Source organism: Callospermophilus lateralis, unplaced genomic scaffold, assembly GCF_048772815.1.
Source record: "Callospermophilus lateralis isolate mCalLat2 unplaced genomic scaffold, mCalLat2.hap1 Scaffold_121, whole genome shotgun sequence".
Lineage (NCBI taxonomy): Eukaryota > Metazoa > Chordata > Mammalia > Rodentia > Sciuridae > Callospermophilus > Callospermophilus lateralis.
The window spans coordinates 3,137,545-3,158,125 of record NW_027512399.1 but is presented as its reverse complement, the minus strand read 5'-3'; the positions used below and the strand labels follow the sequence as shown (position 1 = coordinate 3,158,125).

At 32.1% G+C, this 20,581-nt stretch overlaps 1 pseudogene; it reads left to right on the top strand.

The window, feature by feature from the left end:
• LOC143388626 (zinc finger protein 280D-like) overlaps positions 1 to 19,620 on the top strand; it is a 93,058-nt pseudogene extending 73,438 nt beyond the window's left edge.
• Positions 19,621 to 20,581: the final 961 nt, after the last annotated feature.

Genomic DNA, 20,581 nt, shown 5'->3' with positions numbered 1-20,581 from the left:
GCAGGAAGATTGGAAATAATAATAGGTAACATTTATTGATCACATACAATGTGCCCTATAGTCTTCCAAGTATTTGATGTTCATTTACTCATTTAATTCACGCCAATTTCTGAGATAAATGCTATTATTGGCCTGAGTTTATGGATGAATGAATATTTCCCTCCTTACAGCTTATCTCCCCATCCTGTGGTATGTTTATAGTGTGAATGAAGCCTCAAAAGAACATTACTAGTGTCATTGATTCAGAATATTCCTTTTATATGTAGCCTTATGTTGTTCCTGTGACCTGCAGAAAAATACAGGAAACCATTTACTTCATTTAGGACTTTACAGAAAAGGGATTATTATTTAAAAACAAATATATTTAAACAGGTTTCTATAGAGAAGAAAACTTACATACTTTCAATTTTTTTTGCTAATGATGTTGAAATTGATCACCAGTCTTTCTGTTCTCTTTGCATTGAACTCAGATGTCCTAAATACTACACTATATTTTTCTATTAAAAAACTACATTTACAGGTGAAAAGTGTAATTACTTAAAGGCAGGTCATTAGCTCAGAACTTTGAGCTTAGCAAATTTGACTGTCTTCTCTAAAGCAGTTGAATATCTCAAATGATGATTATTTCAGTAAGTATCTTTAATGAATAAGAATTACAGGTATGAAAAATTTTTTCTTTCCTGAAATGTTAATAATATATCAGTAGTTATGTTAGAACTTATTAACCTTTGAGTATGCGTCTGTAGTTATAAAATTTTAGTTATAAATTTATGATGAAATTTATAAAGTACATTTCTAATTGATATTAGAGTTATTTTTCTAAATGCTTTCACTGGTTGTTATAAGCCTGTCCCTTAAGAAGAGAATTATTTTATAGTAAAAGGCACAAAACAATATTTGGGGTCATAGACATCTTTTTAAAAATATTTATTTATTTATTTATTTATTTATTTATTTATAGTTGAAGGTGGACACCTTTATTTTATTTTTATGTAGTGCTGAGGATCAAACCCAGTGCCTAACCCCAGCCCATCATAGACATCTTAATATTAATTATTCCAATAACTTAACATGATCTCATCTACCAGTTTCTTAGTAAAATGGAGAATTATAACAATTTACATCACTAACCTCCATTGCAGTGATACTCAGAGGACTCAGTTTCCCCAGTGGAAATGCAAGCAATACCAGTTAAACATGCTTAATGACTTTTATTTTTAATTGCTACATAAAACTAACTTATTATAATACCCATATCAAAAATTATTAGCATGGTAATTTTTAAGAGTATAAGATCTTTGATAGCATTTCAATAGTAAGCTGAAAAGAAAATAACTGTGTGTTTTGCTGGGGATCAAACTGAGGGCCTCATACATGCTAGGCAAGCACTCTACCCAGCCCCCAAAATATTTTATATTTTTAGGTGTTTTCTGGCCCATTTGTTTTAGTGTTTTCAAATTGAATTTAAAATGATCAAATGCTTAGAAATAAAAATAAGTTGTAATGGATAAATTTATTTCAGTGCTTCATTAATATAATATCTATGTTTAGACTAACAATGTTTTTTCATTAAACATGTTATTCTTAAAACAATTATTTATCCATATGCTCCATTAAAACAATGAAGATATATATTCTTTATACAGACTCATCTTTATTTATATTGTTTAGATAATAGAGATAATCACACAGTCTTTAACCTCAAACGTATCTGATCAATCTTTTGTTCAAGTTTTATTCAGTTCAACTTGTTTAACAAATTAATTTTAACTTATTGTAATGTACTACCAATTATAATAGTATGCAAAAAAAGGCCATAGCCACTTTGTCATCAGCACCATCATTGTTATTTTAGTGGTGCTAGATATTGAACCCAGTGCTTTGTGCATACTGAGCACATTCTCTACCACTGAACTATACATTCTTTCCTTTTATAGCCCTAACTTTTTTTTAAAAAAAATTTTTAGTTATAGATGGACAAGATACCTTGATTTCATTTCTACTTTTATGTGGTGCTGAGGATCGAACCCAGTGCCTCATGCTTGCTAAGCAAGTGCTCTACAACTGAGCTACAACCCAGCCCCTATATTCCTAATTTTAAAAATGCATAGGCACTTCATAAAGAGGAAGACTCTTTGTCATTGACTAGCCATGAGAGAACATTTTAAGAGATGACATTTTTGTCCTATTAGATATCTTCATTTTTGTCCATGAAATTTAAAAGTCAGTGTAGTTATTGCTTGTATTAAATATACTATTTCTTATAGTTACTGAGCCTTCATCAATTAACTCTTGATTAATGACATTTCAGGTCAGGTTGGCTGACATACTTATGTGCATTAAAATTGAATTTAGTATATAATATCAATATTTTTTGATGCCTAAATTCTCCAAATAATTTTTTTAGTCATCAGTTTATGAAACAAAGGTCATTTAGAAAAGCTATCTGTTACATTGTTGATTATTTTACAAGATTTTTCTAGATGGTATATACCTTTGTTAATATTGTTAATAAGTTATAATAAGCATTGTTTAGGAGTCAGGAGGTTTATAAAGTATAGTTAATTGTTGAGTAGTGTTTATGGAGGTTTTTAAGAATATAGTCTTCAAAATTCTAGATTATTTCTGAGATGTTACTGCTTCTAGAGTAACTTAATTGTAATACATGTTGAAGTGACATTATTATGGAATTTCATTATAGAAAAAGTTTCTTTTCACTTCTAAGTCCTATTATAATAAATATTAATGTATATTTTATATGTGTGTGTGTATATGTATACATATATGTATATATATCCTGCTTTTTCTTTTTAAGGAGTAATTCTTTATGTCTTTTAAATTGTATTTAGCAAAGAGTACATTCCTTAAATGCTCTTGCTTTTTGATAGAGAAATACATGTCTTTATTGATTTTTAACCATTTAATAAATCTTTTGTTTAATAGCCTGCATTTTACTTTTACCTTGATATGAGGTCCAATTTACTATTATGTCATAAAATATACATTGGTTTAGATTTACATTTTAATTATTATAATCATGCAAAATCTTTCATATTTCATCATTTTAAGTATAAAATAATGAGTATTTATTTTGTTTTCAAGATTAAAAAATGAAGTGCCCATTAAGGAACAAGAATCTGTGTCTAAGGTAAAGTTTGTTTCGTTTTTTTTCCTTAATGGTTTAGACTTTTGAAAATATTGTTGGTGTGATTTTTAAAAAAAATTAAATTTCAAAATGCATATGTCAGCAACAATATTGGCATGTAATAGGAAAAATAGATTTAAAAATTTTCATCTTATAAAAATACCTAATTTTAAGTAAAATGTTAAGGTTTTTTCATTTTGACAAACATGTATTTCACTTGCATAATGTTAGTTTACTATTGTGTAATAGATATGAATTTATGAAGTAAAAATCCTGAAATAATTAAAACGTCAATCACTTGGCACACTGGAAAATTAGTAGTTTCAAATGATTTTATATTCTGGGACATTTCCAGATCTTTTCATTTCTTGATGTTGCTCTCCATTTCTGTCATATTCCCTTTACTTGCTATATCTTATGTTGCGGGCCTGCTGGCAGTTAATTCTTCCAAGGCTTTTTGTTTAATCAAATCTTTTTTCATTTGGAAAGATATTTTATGGTAGGTACAGAATTTCCAATTTTGTCTTTGTTTTTTCTTTCAAACAGTTGGTTTAAATAATGTTATTGTCTTCTAGCTTGCATATTTTCTGATGTGATGTCTTTCTATAATTATTGTCTGTATCTTTTTGTAATATGTGATTTTTCTTTGCATACTCTCAAGATTAAGTTTTATCAACCAGTATGAACATGACATGTCTTAAGTCTGTTTTGTTTGTTTGCTTTTTTATATGTTTATCTATTTGTGTCTTTAACTGTTTTTGGCATTTATCCTAATTTGTATTTTCTGAACCAACTCTTATCTACTACTTCAGGAGTTTCAATTTCACAAATGTTAAACCATTTAATGTTAGCACTGTTCTTAAGTGCCTGGTTTTAATTTCCACTCCCCAACTGACTCTTTTTTTTTTTAATCTTCAGATTTACTGATTCATTTTTTTATTTGTGCCAGGTATACAGATGAGTCCATCAAAGGCATTTTTAACTTCTATAATGATAAATTTGTTTATTATTTCTAGGACTTGATTTGATTCTTAGAATTTCTGACCCTTTATTGAAAATCCTATCCTGATTATGCATATTGACCCTTCTTCTACTAAAGCATTTAACATATTAACTGTAGTAATTTAAAATTTTATGTCTAATAATTCTAGAATCTGGATCATGTCTACCTTTGTGTTCTTAGAGGTTTTTTTCACCTTGCTTTTCTGTATGTTGTATCATGTTTGGTGGAAAGCCAGACACTATGTGTGAGACTGGGGTAAAGAGTATTTGTATGTGGAAATGTGCATACCTTTTCTTATGTTAGGCCTTTAGTGTAGAGTTTGCAGTTGTCTAGGAAGGCGTTCACCTGAATTTTGGTTTTCTCATTGCTATGATTACCTCAAGACAACTACAGGTTCAATTCCTGTAGTAATTCCTTATGTTGAGGATGGGGATTTTCTTCTCAGTGTTCTTGCTCCATACTCAGCTTTTGACTTTCACTTGAGACTGAGCCTCCAGGAGTGTCGTTATCTACACTCTTGCATTTCTTCCAACAGTACTGCTGGTGCTTGTTACTTAGTGTTTGCTAGCCAATATAAGGTGGTAGGGAGTAGGGTAATGTTCTCTTTTATGATTTGTCTCACTCATAAACTGACTCTCATTATATAAATTAAATATATTTAGCTAAATGAGTTAGTTAAAAATAAACATTTTCAATGCACATTAATTTTTTCCCTCAAACAAATATTGTATCTAAAAAGCCAAGTGGTACAATGTTCAGAAGAAAATGTGTGAAGAAATTGATCAAAACTACAAGGGCAGTAACAGGTCTGTCTAGAAAAACAGTGTTTATCTACTAAAAATGATGAAGTTCTTAACATTAAAACCCTTAGACAAAATTACTATGAAATTCAGAGTTACAATTAAGAATTTTCTTTGAATTATAAAAAAGAAAGAAAATGATATGTTAGAAATTTCAAAAGCTTGAGAACATACTAGTTGCACAAGGAAAAGAAAACACTGACTGAATGTTGTGGTACACACCTGTAATACCAGCAACTCAGGAGGCTGAAGCAGGAGGATTACAAATTTAAGGACAGTCTCAACAACCTTAACAGGACTCTCAAGCAAAGTAGTCAGACTCTTTCTCAAACTAAAAAATAAAAAGGGATGGGGATGTAGCTCAGTGGAAACACCTGAGGGTTCAATTCCCAGTACCAAAAAAAAAAGAAAAAAAGAAAAAAAAAATAATTTTGAAGTAAACTTTAATTCTTCATTGTGACCAAAATAAAAGTGATTTTAAAAGAGTGTGGATCTAGCTAAGCTCATGATTTAGATTTTGAAAATCTGTTTAAAATGGGCAAAGATTTGCAGAAGATTAATCTTTTAAAAGTGTTCCATTAGTGAATTCATTATCATGATCTCCTCATGTATACTTAAAACTTCTTGCTTTATTGCGTTTTCATTCATACTTTTTTTCCCCCCTCCATTGGTCCCAGGAATTCAACCCAGGAGCACTTAATACTGAGCCACATGCCTAGCCCCTTTTTGTATTTTATTAGAGACAGGGTCTCCTTGAGTTGCATAGAGCCTTGCTAAGTTGATGAGGCTGGCTTTGAACTCACAATCCTCTTGCCTAAGCCTCCCAAGTCACTAAATTGAAGATTTTTAAAAAATATATTTAAACTGATAATAGATGATGCCTTATAGAATATGTTAAAATATTTGTGAGTGGTTCTAGATATATATTTTATGCAAAAACAGTTTGCCTCTTAAGAGTACACAAGAAATTATTGAAAGTCTGATGTAAGACTATTTCTAATTTATTTGAACTTTTATAAGACATATTGTAATGATATGCATAATCATACAAAGGAATATGTCTTATTTGTCTAAGAAAATTCAAAACATTTATAATGCTATTAGAAAATTATGTTAAATCTGAAATACTATTGAAAATAAAAGGAAAATACTTTATTTATGTAATCAATCATAAATAAATGTATCTGATTATTAGTTATGTTTACATTAAGAATAATGTCATGACAAAAAATAAAGTTTTGTTGATTTGATTGACACAAAAGAAATAATTAGAAAATTTTATCCCAATAAAACTTAAAAAAATCTAGATATTATCTGGTTTATGAAATTATTAATTAATTAGAAAGAGATGATATTTGCTGGGCATGGTGCCTCACACCTATAATCCCAGTGGCTTGGGAGGCTGAGGCAGGAGGATCCCAAGTTCAAAGCCAGCCTCAGCAACTTAACAAGGCTAGGGCAATTCAGAGATTCCCTGTATCTAAATAAAATATAAAATAGGGCTGGGGGTGTGGCTCAGTGGTTGAGTGCTCCTGAGTTCAACTACTGAGCCCAAGCCCCAGCCCAAAAGCATCTTGATTATAAAATACCATGCAAACTATCTTTACAGTATGAAATTTGAATCAAATGGAATAATTTGAAGCTCTCTAGTGAAAATACAATGAGTGTACATAAAACTGCACATTTCATGAAAGGCTGTCTCTCTCTGCTTACAACAAATGACAGAAAGCAATTTTGAAAGTATAGTCAATAAATGCAAAACATTAGCCACAGATGAACATTCTTTACAACTTTTAAAATAAATGAAAAAGTTAAGAAGTTGAAATACATGAATCACTGCATGAGAATATCAGTAGTTATGAGGAAAGTATTTATTAAATAGAAATTAAGATTACCAATGTTTTGAGAACTTGTTTGAAAGATTTTAGCACAGCTATGTGTATACCCTTGACCAAACCCGCAGCTTCTGGTAGGACACTCGTGGAGTGGTAAGGGAGGAAGAAGACAACCATATAGTCACATGCCTGATTTTATATTTGAAATAGACATGAAAAATGAAGTGTTCTTTAGATTTCAAATTTTTATTTTTTTTAATATTTGCTTTTTAGCTTTTAGGTAGACACAATGTCTTTATTTTATTTTTATGGGATGCTGAGGCTTGAAGCTAGTGCCTCACACATGCCAGATGAGTGCACTACTACTTGAGCCACATCCCCAGCCCCGCTTTCAAATTTTTAAATTAGAGAATAGTTGTTTGCTGTAACTATATACAATTTACATAAAAGAACCACTGATTTGGCACTTAAATTTTTTGATAATTTAATCTCTGTTGAGGTTTGATCTGAAATAGTTTAAAGCAATATACCATATCAATGATTTGTAATATACAACTGACATAATGTTTTAAAACAACATTGGGCTTAGTGCAGTCTAATACAGATTTTCAAATGGTATTCTGAGATTTTAACAGTTGTATCCATAGTTGCATCTTGCAAAAGAAATGTCAGTAAATTAACAATGTTAAAAATTTTCAAAATTGTCCATTGGTCAAGAGAAATTGTCAAACATGGAAGTTTGCTCATTTGCAACAAGAGAAAACTTAGATTTTGAAAATATTTATTGATATGTTTACTTTCGATGAGGCCAAGAAAGTTAAATGATAATAAATCCTGATTTGATTAGAATATTTAACTTAAGCTAATGTTTTGTGCTGGGAGCCATCAGCCAAGTAGGTATGACAATTTCCTTGCCAGCGTACCCCCATGTTTCTTTAGTGGAAGGACTCATGGAAATAGGACATTTTGCAGGACATTGCATGTAAGGTGACCTTGCTCAAGGACCAGGACGGATCCATGTTTAGGGTGTTCCTGGTTTAGCATAATAGGAGATTGGGTGTTCCCCCTTTAGAATAGGGCGTATCCTGCTGCTGAGTTCCTCTTGAGTTCTTAGGGTCAGACAGTATATTTTGGGAGACAGAAGCCCAGGAGTAGTGGATTTGGGCAGAGAGTGGATTTGGGCAGAGAGTGGTGGATTTGGGCAGGGAACATGGATTCCCCCAGAACGTGTTTGTAGACGGCCCGGTGTGAGTTCGGGAATAAAGAATTGCTGTTTGAATCTACAAGCTGTGTGGTGACTCGTGATTTGTGCCCAGCCAGAGACTGCGGCAGTTTTGGGTTTCAATTCAGGAACTTTTCAGTTTTTCATTATTCGTAGACTAATGTTCTGAGAAATAATATTAAATACACAAAAACTTGTATATAGAGATATGCATTTTTTTCTTCCTCCTCAGACCCATGTGTGGCTTGACACAGCACTGATCCCAGCGTAGTTACATCACAGTTTTTAATACTGTTACGTATGCTGGATCAGTAAGTGTACTATGATCCTTTCCTTCCCTATATTTATTATTTTTCTGGTGTTAAAAAAATATGTATCCTGGCCCCCATCAGTCCAGGCTGGCCCCCAGTGACCTGTGGAAAAGTCCAAGCCCAGGCCTAGGACTGCCCCTCAGACCCATGCAAGAGTCCAGGCCCAGGACTTTCCCCAGTGAACCACGCAGGGACCCAGGCCCAGGACCACACTCCCTGACCCAATGACCTGCACAGGGGCCCAGGCCCAGGACCACCACTGCATGGAGCAGACAACCAGGCTGTTGCACCCCATTTATCCAATGAATGGCTCCCTAGGCCCACCTCAATCTTGGGACACTGCAGCCATCACCAAAGCTCTCCCCACATACTAGCCTCCACCTTGGAACAACAGAAAGGGACTGGCAGCAGCTTCCCACCACAGCACTGCATGCCACAGCACTGTATCTCTTACCAGGCAGCCCAAAGTCATTGTAAGTCCCACCCTTTCAGCCCACCTCTGAAAGTGGTTGCCTCCATCTTGGGACACCCCCACTGCCATTCTGAGTTACCTCTGTTACTACTGCTACTATCTTTAGTTGTAGTAGTATCTGTCTTGGGACACCAGCCATTGACTGAAAGCTCAACACCAAGGTACTTACAGGTTTGATGCTATCACTGCTGCCAACTACAATGTGGTGACTGCCATCTAGGGACAACAGTCAGCACCTGGAAGACTTATCATCAAGTTCATCAAGCTTGGTTATGCCAGAAGTATCCCTGTTAGGTGTGCTAATAGCCACCATCTTGTTGCAGACAGGAGAGAGCCTTGAGCAGGGTTGCCTCTTTCTTTTCTCCTATTAAAAGCCAACTTCTTTTGATTCATGTTCACTCCTATGATCTAATACTTTTATATTCTCACCTCTTACCTTACATACCCTACACCCCCAACCCCATTTCTGTCTCTGTCCACCAATAGAAACTGTAGACTCTTTTGCAAACCTGTCTATATTGCAGATATTAATTGAACACATCATTTATTTTATTGTGATAAAACTGTAATCATCTAAACAGAAACTATTTGGTTTAAAGCTGTATATCATTTGCATTGGGTGCTGTTAATATCCATCTCCCCATTAAAGGCAAGACACCAGAAACTTGCAGGGACACTGTAAGATTATAGGATAGAAACTATAACACCTCAGATTTGCACTACTAGAGGAGAAGACACATGGAAAAATGAAAAGACAAAGGAAAAGGGTGCCCCAAACAAACCAAGATGATACAATAATAGAATCCGTTTTCAGTAGAGTAGATGAAATGTTAGAAATATGTCAGAATGTACATAATTAAAATGATCTACATATCAAACAATGAAATAAGAGCAAATACAGGTGACAATCCATCACTCCAACAAAGAGCAAATACAAGTAGCAAAAGATAGATTTGCAGGAGGCGGGGGACCTTGAAATGAAGGAAAAAATAAACCAAATAAAATTCAATAGAAAACATCACCAGTAGACTATATCATTTAAAAGACAGAACCTCAGACAATGAAGACAAAATATATAATCTTGAAAATAAAGTTGACCACACAGTGAAGATGGTAAGAAACCATAAACAGAACCTCCAGGAATTATGGGATAGCATCAAAAGACCAAATATAAGATTTATTGGATTAGAAGAAGGTACAGAGATACAAACCAAAGGAATGTATGCTCTCAATGAATAGTAACAGAAAATTTTCCAAACATGAAGAATGAATTGGGAAATCAAATACAAAAGGCTTATAGGATACCAAATCTACAACATTACAACAGATCCACACAAAGACACATTATAATGAAAATGCCTAGCATACAGAATAAAGATAGAATTTTGAAAGCCACAAGAGAAAAGTTCCAGATTATGTAAAGGAGAAAATCAATTCGTATCTCAGCAGGTTTCTCAACCTAGACCCACAAAGCTAGGAGATCCTGGAACAACATATACCAACCTCTGAAAGAAAATGGGTGCCAATCAAGAATGTTATATCCAGCAAAATTCAGCTCCAGATTTGATGATGAAATAAAAACCTTCCATGATAAACAAAAGTTAAAAGAATTTACAATGAGAAAACCTGCACTACAAGATATTCTCAGCAAAATATTCCATAATAAGGAAATTAAAATCAGCAAAGGAAGTAACTACACTGAAGGAAAAAACAATCAAAGGAGAAACCAAGTCAAATACAAAACCAAAAACAAACCATAATGACTGGGAATACAAACCATATTTCAATAATGACTTTGAATGTTAGTAGCAAAAACTCATCAACTAAAACACATAGACTAGTAGATTGGAAAAAAAAGACCCAACAATATGCTGCCTTTAACAGACTCATTTTATTTCGAAAAGATATCCACAGATCAAATGTGAAAGGATTGAAAAAAACATTCTCCTCATATGAACTGTGGAAACAGGCAGGGGTATATATCCTCATATCAGATAAAGTGGCCTTTAAACCAAAGTTAGTCAGAAGGGATAAAGAAGGAAATTTCATTCTGCTTAAAGGAATCATATATCAACAAGACATAACAAGCATATTTATGCCCCAAACAATGGAGCATCTACATATATCAAACAAACCCTTCTAAATTTCAAGAATCAAATAGAACCCAGCACAATATTACTGAGTGACTTTTAACACACCTTTCTCATCACTAGATAGATCTTCCAAACAAAACTAAACAAAGAAACTATAGAACTAAATGAAACTATAGAACTCAATAATATAATCAATAATTTAGATTTAACAGACATATATAGAGTATTTCATCAATCAATGAGTGAACATAGTTTTTTCTTAGCAGCACATGAATCCTTCTCTAAAATAGACCATATGGTATGCTACAAAGCAACTCTTAGCAAATACAAAAAAAAAAAGAAAGAAAGAAAGAAAGAAAAAGAAATACTACCCTGCATTCTACCAGACCATAATGAAATGAAATTAGAAATCAATGATAAAGTGAAATATAGAAACTACTTCAATACCTGGAGACTAAATAATACACTATTGAATGATGCATGGATAGCAGAAGACATCCTCAAAAAAAATTTAGAGGTAAATGAGAACTCTGATACAATATGCCAAAATTTCTGGGACACTACAAAGAGGAAAGTTCATTGCATTGAGCTCATTCATAAAATCAATAAGAAGTTAATATGCAAAGCTCTAGAAAAAGAAGAACAAATCAACAGCAAAAGTAGAAGACAGGAAATAAAGTCAGAGCTGAAATCAATGAAATTGACAAAAATGACAACAAAAATCTGGTTCTTTGAAAAACTAAAATTGATAAACCTTAGCCACCGTAACAAAAAAGGAGAACACTCAAAATTACTAAAATTCTTGATAAAATGGAAAATATCACAAGATACTTTTGAAATACAGAAGGTAATTGAAAACTATTTTGAAAATTTATACTTCAAGAAAATAGAAAATCTTGAAGACATCAACAAATTTATAGAGACATATGATCTTTCCAAACTAAATTATGAGGACATACACAAATAGATCAATTTTGAAAATGAAATAGTAGATGCCATCAAAATCTACCAACAAAGAAAAGCCCAGAACCAGATGAATTCTCATCCGAGTTTTACAAGACCTACAAAGAAGAATTAATACCAATCCACCTCAAATTATTCCATGAAATAGAAAACTCCTTCCAAACTCATTCTATGAGGCTAGTATCACCCTGATACCTAAGGCAAACAAAGACCCATCAAGGAAAGAAAACTTCAGACCAATGTCCCTGGAACATAGATATAAAAATTAATAAAATTCTGGCAAATCGCATTCAAAAATATATTAAAAAGATAGTGCACCATAATCAAGTGGGATTCATCCCAGGTATGCAAGCTGGGTTCAACATATGGAACTCAATAAACATGATTTATCACATCAATAGACTTAAAGATAAAAATCATATGATCATTTCAACAGATGCAGAAAATGCATTTGACAAAATACAACATCCTTTCATGTTTAAAACACTAGAACAACTAGGGGTATTAGGAACATACCTCAATATTGTAAAAGCTACTTATGATGAGCCCAATGTCAGCATCATTCAAAACAGAAAAATTGGAAACATTCCCTCTAAGAACTGGAACAAGATAGGGATTCCCTCTTTCACCACTTCTAATCAACATAGTTCTTGAAACTCAAGCCAGAACAGTTAGACAGAAGAAATTAAAGGAATAGAAATAGGAAAAGAAGAACTCAAACTTATAACTATTTGTTGACATCATGATTCTATACATAGAGGATTCAAAAAACTCCACCAGAAAACTTCTAGAATTAATAAATGAATTCATTAAAATAGAAGGATACAAAGCAATACCAATAAATCAAATGCATTTTTATATATAAGTGATAAACCCGCTGAGAAAGAAATTAGGAAAACTACCCCATTCACAATAGCCTCAAAAAAAAAAAACCTTGAGAGTCAATTTTACAGAAGAGGTGAAAGATCTATACAATGAAAACATCAGAACACTAAAGAAAGAAATTGAAGAAGACCTTAGATGATGGAAAGATCTCCCATATTCTTGGACAGGAAGAATTAATATTGTCAAAATGACCATATTACCAAAAGCATTGTACAGATTTAATGCATTTCCAATTGAAATCCCAGGAACATTCCTCATGGAAATGAAAAATGCAATCATAAAATTTATTTGGAAAAATAAGAGACCCAGAATACCAAAGCTAGCCTTAGTAAGAAGAGTGAAATAGGAAGCATTCTAATACCAGACCTTAAACTATACTACAGAGATATTGTAACAAAAACAGCATGGTATTGGCATCAAAGTAGATATATAGACCAATGGTACAGAATAAAAGACACAGAGACAAACTACATAAATACAGTTATCTCATACTAGACAAAGGTGCTGAAAACACATTGGCAAAAAGATAGCCTCTTCAACAAATGGTGCTGGGGAAACTGGAAATCCATACGCAGTTAAATGAAATTAAACCACTCTCTTTCATCATCTACAAAAGTCAAAAGTGAATCGAGGACCTAGGAATTAGACTAGAGACACTGTGCCTAATAGAAGGAAACCTAGGCCCAAATCTTCATCATGTCCAATTAGGTCCTGACTTTCTTAACTTGACTCCTAAAGCACAAGAAATGAAATCAAGAATTAATAAATGGGATAGATTCAAACTAAGAAGCTTCTTTTCAGCAAAGGAAATAATAATGTGAAGAGAGAGCCCACAGAGTGGGAGAACATGTTTACTACATGCACATCAGTTAGAGCACTAATTTCCAAGACACATAGAGAACTCAAAAAACACTAATAATAATAATAATAATAATAATAATAATAATAATAATAATAAATGGGCTAAGGAACGGAACAGACTCTTCTGAAAAGATTAACAAATACATGAAAAATGTTCAACATATGTTTTAATTAGAGAAATACAAATCAAAACCACTCTCAAATTTAATCTCACTTCCAGTCAGAGTGGCAATTATCAAGAATACAAGCAGTATAAGTGTTGGCTAGAATGTAGGGAAAAAGGTATACTCATACATTGCTGGTGGAACTGCAAATTGGTACAACCACTATGGAAAGCAGTAAAGGATTCCTCAGAAAATTTGGAATGGAACCACCATTTGACCCAGCTGTCCAACTTCTGGTCTATACCCAAAGGTGTTAGAATCAGCATACTATAGTGATGCAGCTACATCAATGTTTATAGCAGTTTAACTCACAATATCTAAACTGTGGAACCAACCTAGATGCCCTTCAATAAATGAATGGGTAAAGAAATTGTGGTATATATACACAATGGAGTATTACTTGACATTCAAAGAGAATAAAATCATGGCATTTGCAGGTAAATGGGTGGAGCTGGAGAACATCATGCTAAGCGTAGTAAGCCAATCCCCCCAAAACACAGGCTGAATGTTCTCTCTGATGAGTGGATGCTGATCCATAATGGGCAGGAGGGCATGGGTAAATGGAGGAAATGTGATTGGACAAAGGTGGGGAGGGGTGAGAGGGAACATGGTGGCAGGAAAGATGGTGGAATGAGGCGGACATCATTACCTTTGGTACATGTGTGGCTGCACATAGGGTACAATGCTACATCGTGTACAACCAGAGAAATGAAAAGTGCTCCATTTGTGCACAGAGAATTAAAGTGCATTCTGCTATCATATACACTTAATTAGAATAAATAAATGAATTTTTTAAAAATATCCATTTTTGCAGAACTGGGGTTGTGGCTCAGCAGTAGAGCGCTTGCCTAGCATATGCAAGGTGCTCTGTTCCATCCTTAGCACCACATAAAAATAAATAAAAGTATTGTGTCCAACTATTTAAAAGCTAATTTAAAAAAAAAAAACTTTTTTTTTTTGCTCATTTAAAAAATTTTCGTTTATATAATGCTTTTTTAAAAGTACAATTTTTCTAATATTTGAAAATATTTTTTTCAAAGTTTTTACACACCGAGAAATTTTGAAGAGGTCTGGAGTTCTCCAATCCTTGCTCCAGTTTAAACTAGTTGCTCTTTAAGCCTGATGCGTTTTCCTTTGTCACTCTGTGGTGTTGGATATTCTGTTTCCTAAAGCATAAATTCTTCTTTTCTTGGTTTCCTTATTGTTTGTTGGATTGTGTGTTCTACCAGCTTTCCCAGAAGCAGAGCATCTTCTTTTACAGTCTTTGCACTTCTAAAAATATATTTACTTAAATGGTATTTCGGCTAATGTGGATAGATAACTATTTTTCTATGCAGTTTTAAAGTGGTATTCCACTGTCTTTCACCCAGTATTTTTGATAAGTCTTATAGCAATTTTTGTTCTTTTTCTTGGTGTTTAGGTTACTTTGCTCTTTCTAGAAACCGTAATGATTATATTTATACCAGTGTTTGGAAATTTCGTGATGTTTGCTCATTGTCCTTTTTTCATTCATTATGGTAGGTATATTTGACAAACCTGCATTTGAAGACTTCTGTTTTTAGACAGTTTCCTTTTGTTATTTCTTTGTTACTGTCATGTGCTTGCTCACTCATGAGCTCTGTGTCAGTTTTACTGCATTGGATCACCTGCATTAACTCCTTTCAGTGTATGGTATTTTCTTTTCTTGCTTGCTTATCTCTTTTCATTGCAATATTTATAATTTTGAAGAGCTCTTTAGTCATTTATTCTCAGTTTGTTCTGTTTTTGGAGGTTTTCTTATTGTTTAATAGGTACAATAACATACCTCTCTGATAATAGTAAGTATATAGGTACAATTTTTTTCTTTTGTCCCCAGCAACATCTCTCATGTATTCAGACCTCTTTCTTTGTTCCTTTTTTGTTTATTTTGGTCTTTCTCATGTTAGCAGATGTCTTGTAGTGTATTGATTACTGTCCACATATGATTAAAGAGTGAGGCTCAAAAGTCCATTGAAAATGTTGCGTTTAGATGGAGACAGGGATGACTTGCATAGCCATATAGGTGTGTACTGCAGAACTTCCGAAGGTACTTTTTACATATACCCATTTGTACTATAAAAAATAATCTGTATTTACCATGTTAGAAATTTTTAAAATGGCTATTGATTGATTTAATATAATAGCAATAAACCCAGTGTATGTTAACAAATAACATTTTTTATTTCTGAAAAATAACTATTTCTCCCAAACAAAAGAAATTTAGAAGAATGGTATTGTTTTATACTCATTCATGAATATATTTTTAATGTCTGTCTTAGTAGAAGAAAACTAGATTCTTATATTTCTGAATTTGGTATAATGTGATATGTTGTTTTGGTAGAAATATCTGAAAAATATCCAGCTTCACCCAGTATTTTAAATCTTTTCAGATAATTGTGATTATTTTCCTCTGATACTACACCAGAACTAGACAAGTGAAATCTTTTTGTTTGTTGCAGTGTACAATCTGACTCTGCATCATTGAATTTCTTTATACTTTGTACATCAAAATCTATTGGTCTGTTTTAAACTTTGAATGGATTTTTTTACCATGTGTAATTTTGTAACATTATGCATTGGTCATTTGAAGAATATTGGTTCATTGAATTATTTGGATATCCCAAATGCTGACATGTTATGTTATAGAATATCAAGAAATCACATTCATTAATATTAGTGATATTAAATAACCATTATTAGTGAAATAATTAACCATCAGTGGTGGGTGTGAATTTTTCCAAAGTATTAATTTTTTACTTTTGTTAGTAGCAAATACTGTCAGTTATTTCTTTTCCTCCTCCCACCCCCTGTGGATGCATCTTGTTATTAAAATTCAGTTTTATTTTACTAGTTTTTTGTTCCACTGTAATTATAGCTGATATTTGAAAGAGATATAAGGAAAAGAGGTATTGATATCACTGGATAACTACTTCTTGAATTTGATCCAGAAATTTTTGATTCACTGAAATCCTTATGGGTTGATATTTTTACAAATTCTAGTTTTATTATGAGAATTATTCTAATACTTTTTCTAATAATTATAAGTATTCTAATTTCTATTATGAGAATTAATCTAGTTGAGATTAAAAAATTGTTTTCCTATTTCTTTGTTGTATTCAGAATTTCTTTGTTGGATACTTAAGTTCCTTCTATCCAGAATGTTTAGTCTTATAAAAATAGCCAGGAATGTAAAAGTAAAGTATTGTGAATCATGTCAGGAAATTGCAAGATCTAATGTGACTGAAAAAAAAAAAACAGAATCATCAAATTCTGAAAGGTAAATATAAGGAAAAACTGAATCTCTTTTAATTTAAGCCTATAAAATAACATGTAAACCACATTATTTCATAGTTAACTGACAAAGGGCTGTATAGCCTTTTGTATATATTATTGGTTTCAATAATGATTTTGTTGAAATTTTTATTTCAACAAAAATATTCCAGATTCTTGGTTTTTAAATCTTATTAACATGTACAGTACATTAAATAAGTTGTAAAATATTTTTAAAGTACTTAATAATACTTACATTACTAAGTAACTAAATGTTAATAAATTTTAGCTATCCCTATTAAATGAAAACAGTTATAAGATCCTACAGGTTATAACACTGGACAATTATTGCAAATAAGAAATCTTAAAATGTTTTCAAAAAGCTATAAAGCTAAAAATTTGAAAATTCAGAGGTTGAGGTTTTTAAAATTTCAGTGCTTAGGTAGATCTCAATGAAACACAACATGTTTCATAGTCCTTTTAAGCATTCTAATTAGAACTTTATTCAGGGTTCTAGATTAAGTATTTTACCATTTTCTTTATTTATTCTGTGTTTTACAATGGATTAATTAGTAGTCTGTTGAGATTAATTAATTTCTTGTCCCCCCAAAAGTAAATAACTGAATAAGGCCTTATGAAAGTATATATTGGACTTTAGTAGTAAAGTAATCTAACCTTATCTTCATCTATCAAATTTCCTTGAGTTCTGGAGTAGGTAGGTGGTGCATGTGATGTAACTGACCAGTAAAAATCTAAGAAAATTAACTAATAATGATTGAAATTAATAAGGTGGTTTAATGTAAAAAAATTAAAAAAACAGAATCTTTCTGATAGATCAGAGATTATAAAACATACTGAACAAAAATCTCATTCACAATAGTAACAAAAATGAGAAATGTGTATAAAACAAAGAAAAAGTTTACTGAGATAACTTGCATGATGGATGATTTGCCAAATTAATTTGTAGATTTAATCAGTATTAAGTTGAATATTTCAGTGAGACTTGGTTTGGAAACTGGCAAACTAAAATAAGATTTATATATTTCCATTTATTAATACCATAATGTATTTTATTATTTCTCCATGTTAGATACTAATTTGTGTGTTTACTATTTTAAGCACAATTTTAATGATCATTTTTGTGCAAATAAATGTCCTTTATGTTTTTAAATTATAAAATTTATGAATAGTAACAGAATATAGGTGATTTGCTCTACCTAATAAAGTACATTGTTAATCTTTTGTTAAGACTGTGTGGTATTGGCCCCAAAATAATCTAAAAACAGATCAATGGAATGGCATAAATTTTAGAAAAATAGCTTTATGGATATATTAATTCAATAAATCATAAATGACTATTTGAAATTGTTTCTAGGATATTGGCATAATTCATTGGGAGTTGCAGGTAGTTTTAATCTGTACACACAAAGATAGGCCTATGTTGTATATATGTATATGTTTTTTCAGGCAGTTTTTTTTAATCAAGCTAGTGAAAAATTAGGGACGTGTTTGTCAATGCATATCTGATTTTGCATAGGAAAAGACTTTTTAAGCATAAGAGAATACAAAAACCAGTATAGAAAAAGATATTTTTTTTCAAATATATTCCTCATGTTAGGTGCTCTGACAAATTAATAACAACACTTAAATTTTAACTAAAAACAGGCCAGGGTCTTAAACAGATGAAATAATGACAGCTGAGACTAAAATCAGCTGATAGACTACCTGAGTGTCTTTTTAACATGTCTCCAAAGTTTCTCTCAGTCTTGCTTAAAAAAAATGGCCTCCTCCTAAATTGTAACCTCCCATCAAAGACAGGGAATCTGCATATGTTTTCCTTTTCAGTTAGCAAAGATGCCTTGATTTTTTTTCTCTTAGCAAATGTCTTTATTTTGATGGTGCTCAAATATATTGTTTTATGAAGAAAAAGGTAATAAATGACTTTTTCTTTTTCAGCAAGCAACATAAAGCTTCTTCACCAGAAGAAAAAAATGGATGTGATACAAATTTATTTGAAGATTCATTAGCAACAAAAAGTGAAGAAAACACAACAGTTTCAGATAAAGAAAATAATAACTGTCTTGCAGGCAAGGAAACTGGCTCAAAGAAAATCTTCAGTTATGATTCAAATATTGAGGCAGATAAAATGGAGAAAGAAAAACAAAGACAGCACATTTGTCAGGAAATGGAATTGAAAATGGGCCAAAGTTCAGAAAACATAATTTCAAGTGATCAGATTAAAGATCACAAGTCCAGTGAAGCTAGGTTTTCTTCGAAGAATATTAAGGATTTGTGGTTACCATCAGGTGATGTTAGCATTGATCAGTTTTTGAGAAAAAGAGATGAATCAGAATCTGTTAGTTCTGATGTTAGCGAGCAAGGCAGTATTCATTTGGAACCTTTGACACCATCAGAGGTACTTGAGTATGAAAGTACAGAGATTCTTCAGAAAAATGGTGATTCTTCTGCCAACACTGATGAAGTAGTATCTGATCAAACAAATGACATTCCTGGAGAAGATAGTCCAAGCACAGGAGAGACAACAGTAGACTTGGCAGATGAAAAAGAACAAAGTTGAAATAATTTAGTCATTCTAAGTTGTAGCACGCCAACAGAAAGAGCATTTGGAACAGTGCAATCAGGTGAGCTCAGTAGTGCTGTGGTAGAGTTCAGAAATAAGAAAATGTGAGGGAGGTAATTCATACGCTTCACATGTATGTTCAATCTAAGTTATTAAATCAGTTCACCAACTACAGCATGCATGGTATGGATTTCCAAGTTTTTAAAAACAGGAACAGGATTTTAATGAAAGCTAAGTGTGAGATCAAAGGCTATGTTTTTGGAGAAATAGGACTTGGTTGTAGATATGAATGGATTTATGAGATTAGTTATATTATTAAAATTTTTCAAACTTTCAGTCCTAAGCTTAAAATCCTTATTATCTGTATAACCTTTTAAGTTACTTTTAAAGAAAGAGATTTGGAAATCATGTACTTTTCAGAGTAATAGATTTTAAATAATGGCTGATTGGCATGGTTAATAAAGGCTTTAAGTATAATGCTGGCAAATGGAGCATGCTTAGAGTGCTAAATTGATCTAATGAGAATTTGGATGAACACAAACTTAATTTTGAATTCAGTATAACATTCCAGTCTGTCAGAAGCATGTAAACAGAATTTTTGAATCTGTGTACCTCCATAACAAGTGTTAGCCTGCCAGGCTGTAAGCTTACCTTTAATTAAATTTTAAGTGAAAGTGGAATTATAAAACATAAATTTATATTTGTGCTTTTGGTCAGTATGTAAGCTGCGCAAAAAATCCCTTGATGTATTAGTTGTATAAAGTAGAAATTCATTGTTGAAACTCCTGTAGCTACTATCCTTTTAATATTGTTTTAATATCTTCCTTAGAAATAGACCCATAAAAATGATCTGGAAGCCAAACCAAAGTATGGTATAATGTAGATAACGTAAAGCAGTAAACTGAAAACATGTGCTAACATGTATTCAGTCATGTTTAAGTGACTTTTTCTTAATTGT